This window comes from Callithrix jacchus, chromosome 8 (assembly GCF_049354715.1).
Source record: "Callithrix jacchus isolate 240 chromosome 8, calJac240_pri, whole genome shotgun sequence".
In the NCBI taxonomy this organism is placed as follows: domain Eukaryota; kingdom Metazoa; phylum Chordata; class Mammalia; order Primates; family Cebidae; genus Callithrix; species Callithrix jacchus.
Genome location: NC_133509.1, coordinates 127,413,200 through 127,430,555, shown reverse-complemented (window position 1 = coordinate 127,430,555; position 17,356 = coordinate 127,413,200). Strand labels below are relative to the sequence as shown.

General features: G+C 48.6%; 1 protein-coding gene across 4 annotated transcripts in view; it reads right to left on the bottom strand.

Moving 5' to 3' along the window:
- The window catches only part of RIN3 (Ras and Rab interactor 3), a 174,292-nt gene that overhangs the window by 109,630 nt on the left and 47,306 nt on the right, over positions 1-17,356 (bottom strand). The window contains exon 1 of one of the 4 annotated variants that reach the window (XM_054240301.2): positions 9,046-9,174. The exons of the other annotated variants lie outside the window; for them this stretch is intronic. The gene's annotated coding sequence lies outside the window, so the exon portion shown is untranslated. Of the gene's footprint in view, positions 1-9,045; positions 9,175-17,356 lie in introns of those variants that run through there. 4 annotated transcript variants of the gene reach the window in all.

Genomic DNA, 17,356 nt, shown 5'->3' with positions numbered 1-17,356 from the left:
ATCAAAGGTTTGGGTGAAGGTGAGGAGGACAGCAATGAGATGGAAGACATCTGGAAGGTTCCTGGAATGAGGAGCCAGGCTAGGGAGGTCAAGAACACCCCAGGGGCACTGGGGGTTCTGCCCCAAAAGCCTTGTATCACCTGGACCATGTCCACATTGAGGTTCCTGCACCCTCAGATTCTCATCTACCCACTGAGGGGTTCAATTGCATCAATGTTTCTGTAAGGATATTGGAGATACAGAGTCCATAACAGGGGTGAGGTCTTAAAATTCCTATCCCACCGCCTCAAGACGCTGGTTCTGTAAGGGGGGCTGCAATTGGCTGGCTCTGATGTGGGTGGTCCTGAGTCCACACTCGGGAAACCTCTAATGCATGGGAGTCAGGTTGAATTTCAACTCTCACCCCAGCATAGGCTCTGGGGGAGGCTGTTGGAAACAATCACAGATATTAGTCAATTCACACCTTTTTTCCCTCTGAAAAAATAAAAATAGCTCATACTTAATACAGAGCTCTCTCTGTGACAGGAGCTGTTATGACACTCCACATATCGTAACTTGCTCCATCCTCTCCATCATCCCATGACCTGAGTTTTATTGTTATCCCCATTTACAGATGAAGGTAGTGAAGTACTCTTGATTGTAACAGGACACCCCCTCCTCAAGCTGGCGAGATGACTGACTGAGTTAATACCCGTAAGGGCTTGGCCCACAGGACATGCTCTGGAAGGTGATGCTGGCCAAGGTCTCATGGCTGTAAGGGAAGAACCATATTCGGCCTCTGGACACTGGTGTCAATAGTTGGGACCTCCATGCTACGAGGCCTCTGCAGCAGACCCCAAATCCTGCGTAGGAAGACTTGCTTCTGCTGTGGGTTTACTCTCTTCTGATAAAACCACGCCTCCAGGCCCTGGGGACGCAGCTGTGCTCTAGAAACCAAACACTGGCGGAGGTCTCACGCAGAGCCAGCATGTTCATGGACACTCGCTTCTACTTCTTGTACTTTGAGCAATGGTTCTGCTCCAGTGAGTGTCCTGAGGGCAAGCATGGGGAGTGAGATTCTGCTGTTTTCACAAACTCTGCTGTTTTAAAATGTCCTTTGAGTCTCGGCAGGTCCCAGGAAGCTCATCCCTCCTGCCCCAGCCTCCTGTGGCACAGCTTCCCCAGGAAGGGGGAGGGGGCATGTCTCGATAGGAGCAGGACTTGGTCAGTGTCTTCACCTCCCGGCTCCTGTCTTGACCCCACCTCTGGAGCTTAAGCCTCTTCCACTCAAGCCCCAAACTTCTGGGCTAGAGTTTGGAAAACTAGGTGGCTGGCCAAGGCTGCTGAAGAAAGGCTGGGGAGCAGGGACACTGGGACATCTGTGTCACAGGTGTTTGAGCCAGAGTGACCTCATCTCGAATAGGGGCTGGGTAAAATGAGGCTGAGACCTGCTGGCCTGCATTCCCAGGAGGTCAGGCATTCTAAGTCACAGAATGAGACAGGAGGTCGGCACAAGATACAGGTCACAAAGACCCTGCTGATAAGGCAGGATGTGGCAAAGAAGCCGGTCAAAACCCACCAAAACCAAGATGGCGACCAAAGTGACCGCTGGTTGTCCTCATTGCTCATTATGTGCTAATTACAATGCATCAGCATACTAAAAGACACTCCCACCAGCGCCATGACAGTTTATAGATACCATGGCAACGTCAGGAAGTTGCCCTACATCTAAAAAGGGAGGAACCCTTAGTTCCGGGAACTGCTGGCCCCTTTCCTGGAACACTCATGAGCAGTCCACCCCTTGTTTAGCAAATAATCAAGAAATAACCATAAGCATTCTCAGTCGAGTGTGAGTATGAGACAGTATACCAGGATAGAGCAGCCATTCTTTCGTTTCTTTACTTCTCTAATAAACTTGCTTTCACTTTATTCTGTGGGCTTGCCCCAAATTCTTTCTTGTGTCAGATGCAAGAAACTTCTCTTGGGGTCTGGATCGGGGGCCCTTTCTGGTAACATGAGGACAAGGACCCAAGCACAGATGATGCCCCAAATTCTGCTGCCATTGTACTGATTACTAATATTACCATATTGCGGTGTTATCATAATCTTTGCTGTTCTATTGTTAGATATAATTGTTAATATTATTATTATTATTTATTTATTTATTTTTTTTTTTTGAGATGGAGTTTCGCTCTTGTACCCAGGCTGGAGTGCAATGGCGCGATCTTGGCTCACCGCAACCTCCGCCTCCTGGGTTCAGGCAATTCTCCTGCCTCAGCCTCCTGAGTAGCTGGGACTACAGGCACGCGCCACCATGCCCAGCTAATTTTTTGTATTTTTAGTAGAAACGGGGTTTCACCATGTTGACCAGGATGGTCTCGATCTCTTGACCTTGTGATCCACCCGCTTCGGCCTCCCAAAGTGCTGGGATTACAGGCTTGAGCCACCGCGCCCGGCCTGAATTGTTAATATTATAACCATGTTGCTATTACTAACAGCCTCCCTAGTCTACCCCAAACCCAAATACCAGTGCATTAGATTCTATGATATCCTTAATTCTCCTATTAAACCTATGGAGGAGACACTATAGTTATCCCCATTTCATAGATGAGGAACCTGAGGCAGAGAGGCAAGTAATGCTCATGATCACAGGGCTGTAAGTGCTGGAGCTGAGACCTAAAGCTCAGGACCACCCCAGGAGCTTAAGCCTCTCCTACTCCAACCCCAAGCTGCTGGGCTAGAGTTTGGAAAACTAGGTGTCTGGCCAAGGCTGCTGAAGAAAGCCTGGAGAGCAGGGACCCTGGGACATCTGTGTCAAAGGTGTTTGAACCGGAGTGACCCCATCTTGAATGGCGGCTGGGTTAAATAAGGCAGGGACCTGCTGGCCTAGATCCTGAGCACTCAATTTTGCCTCCATTTGGCTGAGAGAGGGTGGCCCTGCAGCTTAAGATACTGGTCTCCGTAAGAGTGTGCGGTCCTTCCAGAGCAGCAGCACGATGAATCATTAGTCACTGAACTGGGGTTGGAAATGAATTTTTAGCAGGCCCTCTGCTCCAGCAGAGCAGGGTGGAGACAGCATTAGATCTAGGAGCAACAGGGGGAGATGGAAGGGGTACTCCTGGTGATACAGCAGCTAAAAAGAAATTATTTAGGCAGATAGTGAGGGTAAGAGAGTCCTCTGCAGAGCTTCCCTTTTAACAAAAAGCAGCCCCCAAATCATTACTTTTCTAGTAAACAGCAGCCTGAAAAATCAAGCTACCAACATAGACAAGCAAGCTGGAAGCTTGCAGGGGTGAATGCTGGCAGCTGTGCCAGTAGAAAAGGGCTACCTGGAAGCCAGGTATGTTCAACATGGAGGCTCCAACTTCCATCTTCTTTGTCACCATGCTTACAGTAGAAAAACAGACAACATGGCCCCAGACAGGTAGAGAACCATCTGCATAATAAAAGATTAGGGTGGGCAGCCAGCTGCTTTTAGTGTATGCAAATGACACACATATCCAGCCAATCTCTGGTGCCATATGTAAATCAGATACCACCTCCTCAAGCTCGTCTATAAAACCTCCTGCACTTCACCATGGACTGGAAGACCAGTTCAGGACCCCCTCTCTCTGTAGGAGAGAGCTTTCCTCTTTCTTTTGCCTATTAAATCTCCACTCTTAACCTCATTCCTTGTGTCTCCATGTCCTTTATTTCCTTGGTGTGAGGCAACGAACTCAGGTATTACCCCAGACAAATGACACTGCTTCACTGGGGGTGGAAAGGCGAGGAAGGCAGGGGTGGGGGTGTTGCCTGCATGGAAGGTGGTCCTGCTGGACACCAGCTTACCTCTAGATGCCTCTGCCAGCCCTGGCTCTCTGCTCAGAGGCTCAGAGACAAGCCTCAGCTCCTGCCAAATCCTCACCCTACCTGGAGCTGCAGCATCACTGAACCAGTGCATTCACCGGAAGTTGAACTGACCCCAAGACATGGTGTCTTTCAAATAAATTCTGTTGCTTTGCCTCTGGAGGTTCAAGGTCGAGCTGTCTCCTTGCACAGCAGGCCCATGGGAAAGAGCAGTGTGTGAGGGACTCTTAGTGTGTGTGTGTGAGTGAGTGTGGTATAGTAAGACAGAAACACATAGCCAGTCTTTTTACCCAGTCCTGGCACAGAACTTCAAAAACTCTTGGAATTTCCTGAAAGATTAGAGTGTCTTTCATTGTTCATAATAAACCCCTTTTGACCTTACCTGAGTTTCTGCTATTAAACAGGAACTCCCGGTGGAACCTTAGATTCAAGGGAGGGGCTGGCCACAGAAAGACTAAATACCTGCTTAGAGGGTTGGAAACTTCGGCCCCACCTGTGACCTCCAGAAGGGGGACAGGTACTGGAGACTGAGTTCAATCACATGGCCAAAGATTTATCAAACACGCCTCTGAAATGAAACCTCGGACGTTCTGGCTGGTGAACACAGATGTGCTGGGAGGAAGATGTACCCAGCTTCTACGAGTGTTAGCTACCTGGATGTGTCACCAGTCTTGGGATGTTCTGGAGCTGCCTCACCCCCTAATTTTGTTTTGACATTCTTCTAAATCTAGTAACCTGATTTGTCTCCAGGTGATCTTCAGTGAGAGATGCTGTCTCTTCAATATTCAAGGGTCACTCTTCCGGCAGGGCACAGTGGCTCATGCCTATAATCCCAGCACTTTGGGAGGCCGAGGTGGGTGGGTCACCTGAGGTCAGGAGTTCAAGACCAGCCTGGCCAACACAGTGAAACCCTGTTTCTACTAAAAATATAAAAATTAGTCAGGTATAGTGGTACACACCTGTAATCCCAACTACTCAGGAGGCTGAGGCAGGAGAATAGCTTGAATCTGGGAGGCAGAGGTTGCAGTGAGCCAAGATTGCACCACTGCACTCCAGCCTGGGTGACAGAGCAAGTCTCTCTGTCTGTCTCTGTCTCTGTCTGTCTCTGTCTCTCTCTCTCTCTCTCTCTCTCTCTCTCTCTCTCTCTCACACACACACACACACACACACACACACACACACAAGGTCATCCTTCCGCAGGAGACCCATAGACTTCCCATCAAGTAGGACATGACAGAGGCAAAATCCTGCCCATCTCCCTTGGACTTGCTTGGATACTGCTTTCACCAACCCACGGAGCCACCTGTCCTGACGGCTAGCAGAGGCCAAGACCCACAGAACCATCCCCACTGTCCCTCTCTCTAACTGCAAGAAGCAGTTACAGAAGACCGACCATCCATTTTCCCCAAGGAACTGGGGGCTTGGACTCTTGAGGGGGAAATGTTACAGTAGGTAGTCGGACAGGAGCAGTGCAGGAGAGTCCCCCTTCCCCTACCAGGAATGTCAGGCAACCATCAGATGATGGGCAGGTGGTTATTAACTATCTCTCTAAAATAATAATTAGTTGCGGCTAGCACGCCAGGGAAACGGTCTCCCAATAGAAAAAACCTGAAAACCCATGATCAGCATCTTCTCGATAACATCTCACAAGCTGCGCCAGTGGGCTCAAGCATGAGCCCTAAGAGGCAAAAGGGCAGAGTGTAACTGGTATAGGACCTTATTCTAGAAACACTGGACTGGTAAGGGAAGAATGCCTCCATTGAGCATGCGCACAACTCCAGTAAATACACTGCGCATGTGGCCCCTCCCAGGCGCTGGCAGACCACTGCGCACACGGACAACCCACCCCAAGGGAAGAAGCCCACTCCAAGACGCAGGACAGAAGGGATGCAAGACTCTGGAAGCATGCCAACACTGAAAACCCTAAGGCAAAAGTCAAACCGTGCACTTGATCTCAAGCCGCCCGCCTGGCCCTCTTCCAAGTGTACTTTCCTTCCTTTTGTTCCTGCTCCAAAGGTTTAATAAACTTTCACTCCTGCTCAAAAACTTGCCTCAGTCTCTTACTCTGCCTTACGCCCCCTTGGTTGAATTCTTTCTTCTGAGGAGTCAAGAATTGAGGACGCTGCAGACCCGTATGGGCCCCCCTGCTAATAGGAGGAGAAGTGATGAAGACTCTGCAGCTGCACCGCCTCAGACCTCATCCTATGTGCCTTTTCCATTTGGTGGTTCCTGTGTTGTATCCTTTGTACAAAACTGTAATTGGAAGTACAACACTTTGTGAGTCTTTGTGTTGTCCTATCGGATTATCAAACTTGACTGAGGATCATGGGAACTCCTGAATTTGAAGCCAAATTGGACAGGAGTGCAGGTAGCCTGGGAAGCCCACTCGTGGCTGGCATCCGAAGGAGGAGCAGCCCACGGGGTCTGCACTAACTCTGGGTAGTGTCCAAATTGTTGGACACCCAGCTGGTATCAGAACACTGTGAGTGTGTGTGTGTGTGTGTGTGTGTGTGTAGGTGAGTGTTGTGAAATTAAATCATTGCCACTTAAAATAATTGGGACTTAAAGCTGTTGGAACTTCACATTATTCAGAGCCTTGGGAGGAATGTGGCTTCGCTGCCCAAGTCACGCTGCAGGCAACTGGAACTTCTGCAGTTGGTTTCCTGTAAATATTTAAGACCAAACAGCAGCAGAGATAAGACTCCCTCAGAACACTCCCCTTCTTACAGAGCATTAAAAGAAAAACCTTAGAACAATTAAATTGAACAAAATTTAATTGGGCAAAGAATAATTCACAAATCAGGCAAGTCCTGAACCAGATTAGGTTCAGAGAGACTCCGGCATAGCCATGTAGTGGAAGATTTATGGACAGAAAAAGGAAAGCAATGGACACAAAAATGGAAGCGAGATACACAATCAGCTGGATTGGTTCCAGCTACATCTGCCTTATTCGAACACCGTTTGACCAGTTGCCACCTCTGACTAGCCAAGACTCAGTGACTGCTGCAAGGGTGGTTTACAGTCTGTTTACACCTCCAGCTAGGTTACAGTTCACTACAACTAGAGGAACAGTTAGGCAGAATTTAAAATACGTAAGGAGGCGTTAGGCTAAATGGAGTAATAAGTAATCTTCCCAGGATGTAGCAATCTGTAACCCATCAAATCACTGGGGCAGGCAGTAGTCTCATGTGGAGAATGTCATCCTGCTAAAACTTCTCTGTCTCTGCCTGGTTAAGTAAAACTGTAACTTCACCTTGAATGCTGGCCTTGTTCATTTACAGTCGGTGTCTCCTGGGTGGCCACCCTCAAGCTTTGTGCTAGCATAAACACCATACCTAATCACATTTTCTAAATGTCATTTTTCTTTTCTTTTTTTTTTTTGAGACAGAGTCTCACTTTGTCACTGAGGCTGAAGTGCAATAGCATGCTCTCAGTTCACTGCACCCTCTGCCTCCAGGGTTCAAGTGATTCTCCTGCCTCAGCATTCTGAGCAGCTGGGATTACAGGCATGCACTACCACACCTGGCTAATTGTTGTATTTTTGTGGAGATGGGGCTTCACCATGTTGGCCATTCACCATGTTGGCCAGGCTGGTCTCCAACTCCTGATCTCAAGTGACTCGCCCACCTTGGCTACTCCCATAGTGTTGGGATTACAGGCATGAGCCACGGCGCCCGGCCTGAATGTCATTATTTAAGGTTGACAGTGTGTGTGTGTGTTTTGTGTGTGTGTGTCTGTGTGTGTGTGTATCTGCAGCAAGGGAACTCTGGGGTGCCCACAGGGCCTCCCTGCTGAGCATAACATGGAAAGAAAGGCAGAGCAGAAGTCAGTGGTACTCCTGGGAAGGCAAATTCTGACCCCTGACTCCAAGCCAGGGCAGGAGCTGAAGCTGGAGCCTCTTAACTTGCAACCAAACTGCAGATTTCTGTCCACACTGGGAAAGTGCTCTCTTTGTGGTGCACCTGTTGGGGACACACACCCAGGTCACTGGTTAGAAGCACAGGTACATGGCAGGGCTGCCCCATCTTTAGGTGTCAGGAATGGCACAGGAAGGAAGGCCAGTGTTTTTCAAACTGCAGGTCATGATCCATTAGTGTGAATGCCACCCAACATTTCTTTCTCCAGAATGAAAGAGAAGAAAATAAAATAGAAGACCCTTGCCTATGGTTGGAGGGTGCAGATCTCCACAGCCCAGGGTCACAGTACAACACGTATTTTTTACTCTACTCATGGTTACTTTCTCCCCTTACTCTTTTGACCCCTCCTCCCCAGTCCCCACTGATCTGTCCCTAGGGTGACTGGCATGACGGATTCTGGTTGCTGGCTTCAACTAGGCTGACCTTCGATGGTGCTCTGCACCGAATCGGCTCTTTCACCCAGCCCATAGCTATTTCTAGGTTTTATCACTTTGTTCAGACATGGACCCTGTTCTCCATCCTCACATTCCAAGAGAGAAAGAAAAAAAAGCAGGAGCCTCAGAGGGAGCTCCTCCAGCTGGGGGCAGGCCCACAAACTATATTTCTTCCTGGGCTCCCAGACAGCCCTGAGTGGCCAGGTATCAGCCCTGGGACTCTGGGTGATTGTATGGTTTCCCTGAGCCTCCGGGTTCTAGTCCGTAAATGGGAGTGGCAACACCTGCCACCACCCAGCAGAAAGAAAGAATGAAACCAAGGCCCTGCCTCTCTGGTTGGAAGCCGTATGGAGAAGTTGCAGAGGAAAGCACCCAACGGGACGCTCACTGAGGACCACGCTCCACTCACCCCACCCGCAGCTGGTTTTGCCCTTCTGTCTCCCAGTTTCCAGCTTCACCTAGACCTGGGGGTCTGTCCACCATGTGTGTTTATTGTGAAAAAGAATCAGAAGGGATTACCTGACCCCAGAAGAGATGAAACTTACAGATCCAGGGCAAAAGGAGGCAAATACAAGACGATAAACTAAAGAGAGAGCGGTTCAAGTCCACAGTAGGGAGCCAGAAGTTAAAATGGTGGCTAGTGTGTGCACATTGGGCCAGGCGCCTTCCATGTCGTATCACTCAGTCCTCCCCAGAGACACACAGATGGCAACTGCCAGAGCAGGACTAGGCCCAGGCATCCCTACCACATGGTGCAGTATCTCTCCCCTCTCGCTGTTGTGCTGTGTTATCCACTCGCTGGGGATGGGTGTCAACAGGAATGGAAAGCCCCCGAGGTTGGACTCTGCAGCTCTGAACCCATCACTCACCCTTTCAGCATGGCCACAGGGCTCTCATGTGGCTCTTGTCTTCTGACTGAAAAGCAGGCTGGAGGCTCTGAGTTCACAACAGACAGTAGCACAGGGAGGGACTCTGAGTTTGGCCTGGCTCCAGGAGTCCACTGTTGCTTCCTGCCCAGGTGACCATGGATGAGGATGACACTGATAGGTACCTGCTATGGGCAGAGCCAGGGTCAGTGGTCTACCTTGGCCAACTGGAATAAGAGGGTCTGTTCTGTTCCCTTCTGGGGAAGTTTAGCTGCTGAGCTAGTCACAGAGACCCTTCTAGAAGGTATTCACAGATAGCACCTCAATTACAGCATCACTGTGCCACAGTGACACCTGAAGAACACTTTAGATTATGAATTATCTCAGCTTAAACCTGGCAGAGTTTAGCCCAAGTCAGTATCACGCAGCAGACCATCTTCATGAGCTGTTTATATCCACGTTACCCACCTGCCCACTCCCTGATCAGGTGTCCTTAGGTCAAACTCCAAGGGGATGTTGTCCACGATGGCTGTTGCAGGTGAGTACACAGCAGGGTGTAGAGCTGAGGGACCACCCAGAGCTCTTTCTCCAACACTTTTGGGGGTTTCATATGAAAAGTCTCAAAGCCCACCTTACTTCCCCCTTTCTGCCCCCTGCAGCCAGCTGTTTAGAGACACAGTGAAACACAAATACTACCTCTGTCCCTCACCAGCTGTAGGCAAGTTACTTTTACTTCTTGGGGTCTCAATTTCCTCATCTGAACATGAGGACAATAATATCTATCATTCAGGATCACTGTGAGAATCAATGATCATGTGTATAAAATGCCTTGCACAGAGAATGTACTTAATAACTTATAATCCTGATTATCATTTATATTATTATTAGAGATTGCTCTCATTTACTGATCCAAATCACAGGCTATGATGTTAAGTGCATAATGTCATTAGACAAATAAATGACAACTACCAATAGGATTATTATTATGCTTGCAGCTGGACCAAAGAGACAGGAAAAAGGACTCAAAGAGCCTTCATCTCCATAGTAGATTAAAAAGAGCCACAAAGTCTTTGCTGCTACCCCTATTGAGAGATGGAGTCTATTTTCACCTCCTGGTGAAAACAGGGTGACCTTGGGAGTGGCACTGACAAAAAAAAAAAATGCAGCAGAAGAGACACTGTGAAGTTCTGAGCTTGGGCTTCAAGAGGCATGCAGCTTCCATGTCACCCTTTGGACTGTGCTGTCACGTAAAGAAGCCTGAGCTAGCCTGCTGGAGTTGTGTGGCCCAGCCAACAGCCAGCACCTACCACAAGGCACAAGTGAGGCTATCATAGACCATCCACCTCTAGTCAAGCTGCCAGATGATTGCAGCCACATGACTGACCCCAGAAAAGACCAGCAGAAGAACCACTCAGCTGAATCCAGCCCAAATTGCTGGCCCACAGATTTGTGAGCAAATAAAATAGTGACTGTGGTAAACCACTGATGTTGGGTTGGTTTGTTACGTAGAGTAGGTAATGATATAGCCATGGGGTATATGGACATGAGGCCTCCACCTTTGGGTATCCCCCTACTCTCTTCCATGAGGCACTGCTGATGAATACACATAGCTCAGTGGGAAAGTTTCAAAGCCAGTGATGTGGTCCAGCCCCTCACTCTACAGCCAAAGAAACTAAGACCCAGAGAAGTAAAAGGACCTCCTGAGGTCACATCACTTGTTAATGTCAGAGCCAGAAAAAGAATGCAAACCATGTGACTTCAGGCCATGTTGTGACCACTACAATACATAACCTCTAGCCCAACCAACCTGCTGGTGTTAAAGAAGCATGTACTCCATGCCAGGCACCAGGCTAGGGATTTTAGATACCTGCAACAGCTCCTTCCCTGAGGCTCAGAATACCACACCCTCTGTGCAGATGAGAAATGGTGTGAGGAGCAGGTTGGTAAGGAGACAGGAAAGGGGATAGGTATTCAAGTGGCAGGTCTAGAGTGTTGGGCCTTGCACCCTTTCTTGGACCCTTCCGCCCATATGCTCTGGAGCTGAGCTTTCCAACTGAACTTCAGTCCTTAGTTGGCCACTTGAAGCTATGTGAGCTCTCTTGGGCAGCTTCTTTTTCGGTGAAATGGGATCATCATAGTTTCTGCCTGTGAGAGTTACTGAGTCAGCTCCCCAAGAACCAGTCCTCTCTCCCTGTCCTTGCTAACAGACCCTGATTCTGGCCCTGGTGGCAATATGTCCTGACTCAGGAGAGGTATTCTATTTGGTCAGAGCTGATCATGACCGTCCTGCTCTCCTTGGCCATTCACCCCCTTTCCTGGCTTTCGTCACATCGGGGTGGCCAACAAAGCATTAGAACGACATGTGTTCCCTAACAATAATGCAGAGCCTCGGAGGAGAAAGCCATTTGCCTGTGACCTCCTGCCTTTTGAATGAGTGAGGTGTCTGGAGCTGCAGCTGCCATTGTGCAACCATAAGGTGAGAAACTGAGGACCAAAAGCCAACGCCTTGAAGATGGAGGAACAGAAGGGTAGAGAGGAGCCAGGCGGAGTAGTGTGGGAACCGAAGGCATCAAAGAGCTGCTAAACTAGCCTGGAGCCCAACCTCGAGACTTCTCGCTAGATAAACAATAGCATCCTTATGGCTAAGGCTACCATAGCCAGGCTTGCTGTTAATTGAAGTTGAAAGCATTCACCACCAACCCTGTGCCTCAAAGGATCGTTGAAAAGGCTGCACAGCCAGCACTTTGGGAGGCCGAGGCGGGTGGATCATGAGGTCAAGAGATCGAGACCATCCTGGTCAACATGATGAAACCCCGTCTCTACTAAAAATACAGAAAATTAGCTGGGCATGGTGGCGCGTGCCTGTAATCCCAGCTACTCAGGAGGCTGAGGCAGGAGAATTGCTTGAACCCAGGAGGCGGAGGTTGTGGTGAGCCGAGATCGCGCCATTGCACTCCAGCCTGGGTCACAAGAGCGAAATTCCGTCTCAAAAAAAAAAAAAGAAAAGGCTGCACAGGTGGTATCAAAGAGTGCCTGCTATACAGTATGCAGTCAGTATGTGGTACTTCCTTCAGATGTGGTACTTCCGTCAGATGTGGTACTTCCGTCAGATGTGGTACTTCCGTCAGAGGCGGCGTGTCCTGATTTCCTTACAGCTCCAGAGCAACTTCCTTACAGCTTCAGAGCAACTTCCTTACAGCTCCAGAGTAACTTCCTTACAGCCCCAGAGCAACTTCCTTACAGCCCCAGAGCAACTACATCTTGAATAGGGGCTGGGGCAGCTGAGACCTGCTGGCCTGCATTCCCAGGAGGTTAGGCATTCTCAGTCACAGGATGAGACAGGTCAGCACAAGATACAGGTCACAGAGACTCCGCTGATAAAACAGGATGTGGTAAAGAAGCCGGCCCAAACCCACCCATGGCAATGCAAGTGATCTCTGGTCATCCTTACTGCTCATTATGTGAGGATGTGTTAGCATGCTAAAAGACACTCCCACCAGCGCCATGACAGTTTACAAATGCCATGGCACATCCAGAAGTTACCCTATATAGTCTCAAAAGTGGCGGACCCTTAGTTCCAGAAATTGCCTACCTTTTTCCCAGAAAACTCATGAATAAGCCACCTCTTGTTTAGTATATGATCAAGAAACAACTGTAAGTATATTCATTGGAGCAGCCCATGCCGCTGCTCTGCCTATGGAGTAGCTGTTCTTTATCCCCTTACTTTTCCTAATATACTTGCTTTCACTTTACTCTGTGGACTTGCCCCTGATTCTTGCCTGAGGTCCAAGAACCTTTTCTTAGGGTCTGGCTTGGGACCTCTTTCTGATAACATTTCCTTCCCCAGACCCCATCTACCTGCCTCCTGGCCCTGAGGATGAATGTCTCAAAGCCCCTAGCATTCCTGATGTCAGTGTTCATAGATGTCTCCATGAATCAGAAGGGCAACAGGGCAGGATGTGGGGCACCTTGAGACAAAGAAAGGCATCCTGACGAGCAGCTCCAGACTTCAGGGCTCAGCCTCAATGAGAGGATGAGCCAGGTGGAGAGCAGTGAAGGATCACGGGGAAGCAAGTGCCAGTGCCGGGGCTACGTTTGTCCACTTCCAGGACACTCATGGCGGGGGCTATTCGGGGTTCCTACAATGGAGCAGTTCACATTGATGCCCATGGTAGGGCCCTCCATCTGCCACTGCTCCTGAAAGCCTTCCCTGATTAGCCACCAACAAAGCTTCCCAGGCTCAGTCAGTGTCCTTACTCTTCCTCCCTCCTCCCTGGGAACAAGCCTGGTCTGTGCCTTGCTGAGTCAGCTGTGTGTGTGTGTGTGTGTGTGTGTGTGCACGTGCGTGTGTTCTTCCTCCATTCTTCATCCCTCACTGTAATGCATTAGGGACTCTCAGCAGAAATATCCTCTTCCATCAGTTGTACAAACTGCTGGGCTCATGCCATTGTGAGAGTCCAATTTTCTTTGAAGAGTTAGTATTCCCCCATGGAACCCCCCTGCCAAAACAACAGTGGGCAGTGGTAAGAGCACTGGGCTGTGGGTGAGACACTTGTGTCCTTCCTAGTTCTGACACTGGTTTGCTCTGTGTCCCTGAGCAAGCCACTTCCCCTTTCTGAGCTGGCTGTTTCCAGTCTAGAGTGAGGGAGGTAGGCAGAACAATCCCAGGACTCCTTACTTCCAGAAGATACTTCTCTAGCACCAGTGCCCTGGGGATCTTTCCCAGTCCCCCAGAGGCTTGCAAGAGGGTGAGTTTCATGGTAAACTGATGTAATCCAGGAAATGGTCTCGCCAGTCTTCAGACCCTCTTCCTGTCTACCTTCAGCCAGGGTGACTTTTGGAAAGACCAACTTATTTCACTAACAGCTGGGACAGAATATGCTTAGGGAGAGAATTATGCAGCTACCACACTCCCCTCTTCCCCTCCAAATAAATACATAAAAATCCAAAGCTAAGTGCACCATAAGTGGTTTTGTTTTTACCATTCATTGTTAGCCTGGACAATTCAGAGCTAATCTGCTTTTCCACTTTAGTTATTTTAGGATTATTTTCCAGTTGCTTGGGGAAAATTTCCAATCATGCCCATTAGGGCAGAAACAGAAGTAGCTGACTCTTCTGCGAGGCTAACATCCACAGGAGTTGTGCCTGCAGAGGTTGGCAGCCAGTGGCTGGGGCCCATCCTAGACAAAGGTCCTCATATCCTCAGTCCTGACTCTGACACACCTAGGGGTGTGCGTGTGTGTGCGCGCGCGCGTGCGTGTATACAAAGCTATAAGAATGTCAAGCCACAAATCCTCAGAACCACTGAGTACTGGAAATGGAATTAAGGGACATATTGCCCAATACCTTTATTTTACATATGGGGAAACTGAGGCCCATATTTTAGCATAGCACAGAGCAATTCGCAACTCTGGCTGCACAGCAGAATTACCCAGGAAGCTTTTAAAACATGCTGATGAGGCCGGGTGCGGTGGCTCACACCTGTAATCCCAGCACTTTGGGAGGCTGAAGTGGGCGGATCACAAGGTCAGGAGTTCAAGACCAGCCTGGCCAACATGGTGAAACCCCATCTCTACTAAAAATACAAAAATTAGTCAGGCATGGTGGCACATGCCTGTAATCCCAGCTAGTCGAGAGGCTGAGGCAGGAAAATCACTTGAGCCAGGGAGGCAGAGGTTGCAGTGAACTGAGATCGCACCCCTGCACTCCAGCCTGGCAACAGAACAAGACTCTGTCTCAAAATAAAAAAAAATAAAAAAAAAAATCATGTGGATGGCTGAGGCTCACTCCAAAACAGAGAGTGAAGCATTTCTGGGGGTGAGGCCAAGATACTAATTTTTTAAAAGCTTTTGGAGACAGTTTTAGGTTTAAGTCAAGTTCCACAATTTGGTAGCCATATGACTCAGGCAGGTTTCCTATCACAGAGCTGAGTTTCCTCACTAATAGAATAGAGATCATACCCTTGTTTTGCAGGGTTGTTGGAAAAATGAGAGATGGTGCTTAGCCAAAGTAATCCTGCAATAACTGATGATTATGCCTTTTACACTGGTCTCACAAGAGAAGGGAGACTCAGAAAAGGGTCTCTTTTCTGAGATGGAGTTTTGCTCTTGTTGCTCAGGCTGGAGTGCAGTGGTGCAATCTCAGCTCACTGCAAACTCCGCCTCCTGGATTCAAGCAATTCTCTTGCCTCAGCCTCCTAAGTAGCTGGGATTATAGGCACCCGCCACCACACCCAGGTAATGTTTTGTATTTCTAGCAAAGATGGGGTTTTGCCATGTTGGCCAGGCTGGTCTTGAACTCCTGGCCTCAGGTGATCCACCCACCTCAGCCTCCCAAAGTTCTGGGATTACAGGCATGAGCCACTGTGCCTGGCCCACTGAAGGTTTTTACGAAACTAATACTGAATGGAATTGGTACTCCCTCCCTGGGGAGGGAGACTTGAACCACCTAGGTGGCTGGTCCATATCACAACTCAGTTTATTGCAACTTTTGAGCCAACCTTTCACGTCCCTCACCACCAAAAGCAACCTTAAAAGAGGTTTCTTTCATTAAAAACCACCTTGGCCTAGGAGCAACTGACACTTCAGTAGCAATGAACACCCAGGGTACCCAGATCTTGGTTTCTAATATCATTCTCTATAGGAGGAACCAGGGCTTCTTGGAAAAATGGCTGATTCTAGGACTGGGGCAGGAAATATACAAGATGAGCACGGAATATCTTGTATTGCCAGGAAATGACGAAGTGTTCCAAAAAAACAAACACCCACACGCACAATGATGATGGTGTGTCAAAGGCATACAGGCACCAACTGAGACTCCCAGTGCCCAAAGCTGGAACAATTTGAGCAACAAAATAATTAAAGTAGTATTGGATTATAGTCCAAAGTATAAAAGTATTCTGTTTGACACTGATAAAAGTAAATGGCTTAATACATAGATGGAAGATAAAAGGCAAATCTCTTGTGAAGACAAATTCCAAGTAATTTATTAGATACCAAATCAAGGAGGTGGAGCTTAATTAATTAATTCCCCATTCCTTAAAGGTGGGCTGAGCACACTGACTGCCTTCCAAAAAGGACAGTCTAGAGAGGGAGTGGGGAAAGAGTCACCTTGAGGTGTAGAAACCCTACGAACACAATCTAAGCAGATGATCAAGGTCAACATCACCAATGGTAAGTCATTCTGATAGTCTGTTGCCTTGATATGATGTGATTAGAATATTTTACCACTGTGGTCTCCCTCCACAAACCCCTAACCCCAGTCTAACCATCAGACAAGTCCTGGTTGAGGAACATTCTATGAAAGACTTGACCACTGTTCCTCAAAACTGCCAAGGTCATCAAAAACAAAGGAAGTCTGAGCAAATGTCACAGCCAAGAGAAACCTAAGGAGATATGATGACTAAATGTAATGTGGGATGGGATGCCTAAGCAAAGGCATTAGGTAAAACCTGGCCAGGCGGGTGGCTCATGCCTGGAACCCCAGCAGTATGGGAGGATTGCCTGAGCCCAGGAGTTCAAGACCAGCCTGGGCAACACAGGGAGACCTCGTCTCTACAAAAAGTGCAAAAATAAATGAGCTGCGCATGGTAGTGTGTACCTATAATCCCAGCTACTCAGGAAGCTGAGGAAGGAGGATCACTTGAGCCTGGGAGGTAGGCTGCAGTGAGCCGTGATTGTGGCACTGTACTCCAGCTTGGGTGACAGAGCAAGACCTGTCTCAAAAACAAAACAAAAAACAGGAAATCCGAATAAAGTATGGACTTTAGTTAATGGCAATGTATCAAGATCAGTTTCTTTACTGTGGTGAAGGTACTACCCTAATGCTAGATGTTAACAATGAGGAAACGGGTGTGGAGTGTAGGGGCACTCCCTGCGCCATCTGTGCAACCTTTCTGTAAATCTAAAACTATTCTAAAACAAAAGTTTGGTTGCCTTGCTTCTGGACACACACAAATCGAAAAATGGGCTAGCATGTTCCCAAAACCTTATCAGAGAAGCAGGCTGCAGGGAGGGGAAGTGAGTAGCGGGGAAGGGGTGGGATGTGGTCAAGGTCATACAGATATTTAGAACAAAGGGCCTGGATCTCCAGCCTCCTGAGCACCACCACCAGATACAATGAAGCACAGTCTCTCATTGGTGCCAGCAGGGCTAGACCCAGGTGGTTTCTGAGGACCTTTTGAGTTCCCACAGCCTGGAGACCACCCATGGTGTCTGTATCTTTAGAAACAATGACATCATTACATGGATGCCAGTTCTGTGGGAGCGCTATTGTGCAGCAAAGGGCCTTGCCACCTGAAGATCACACCAGATAG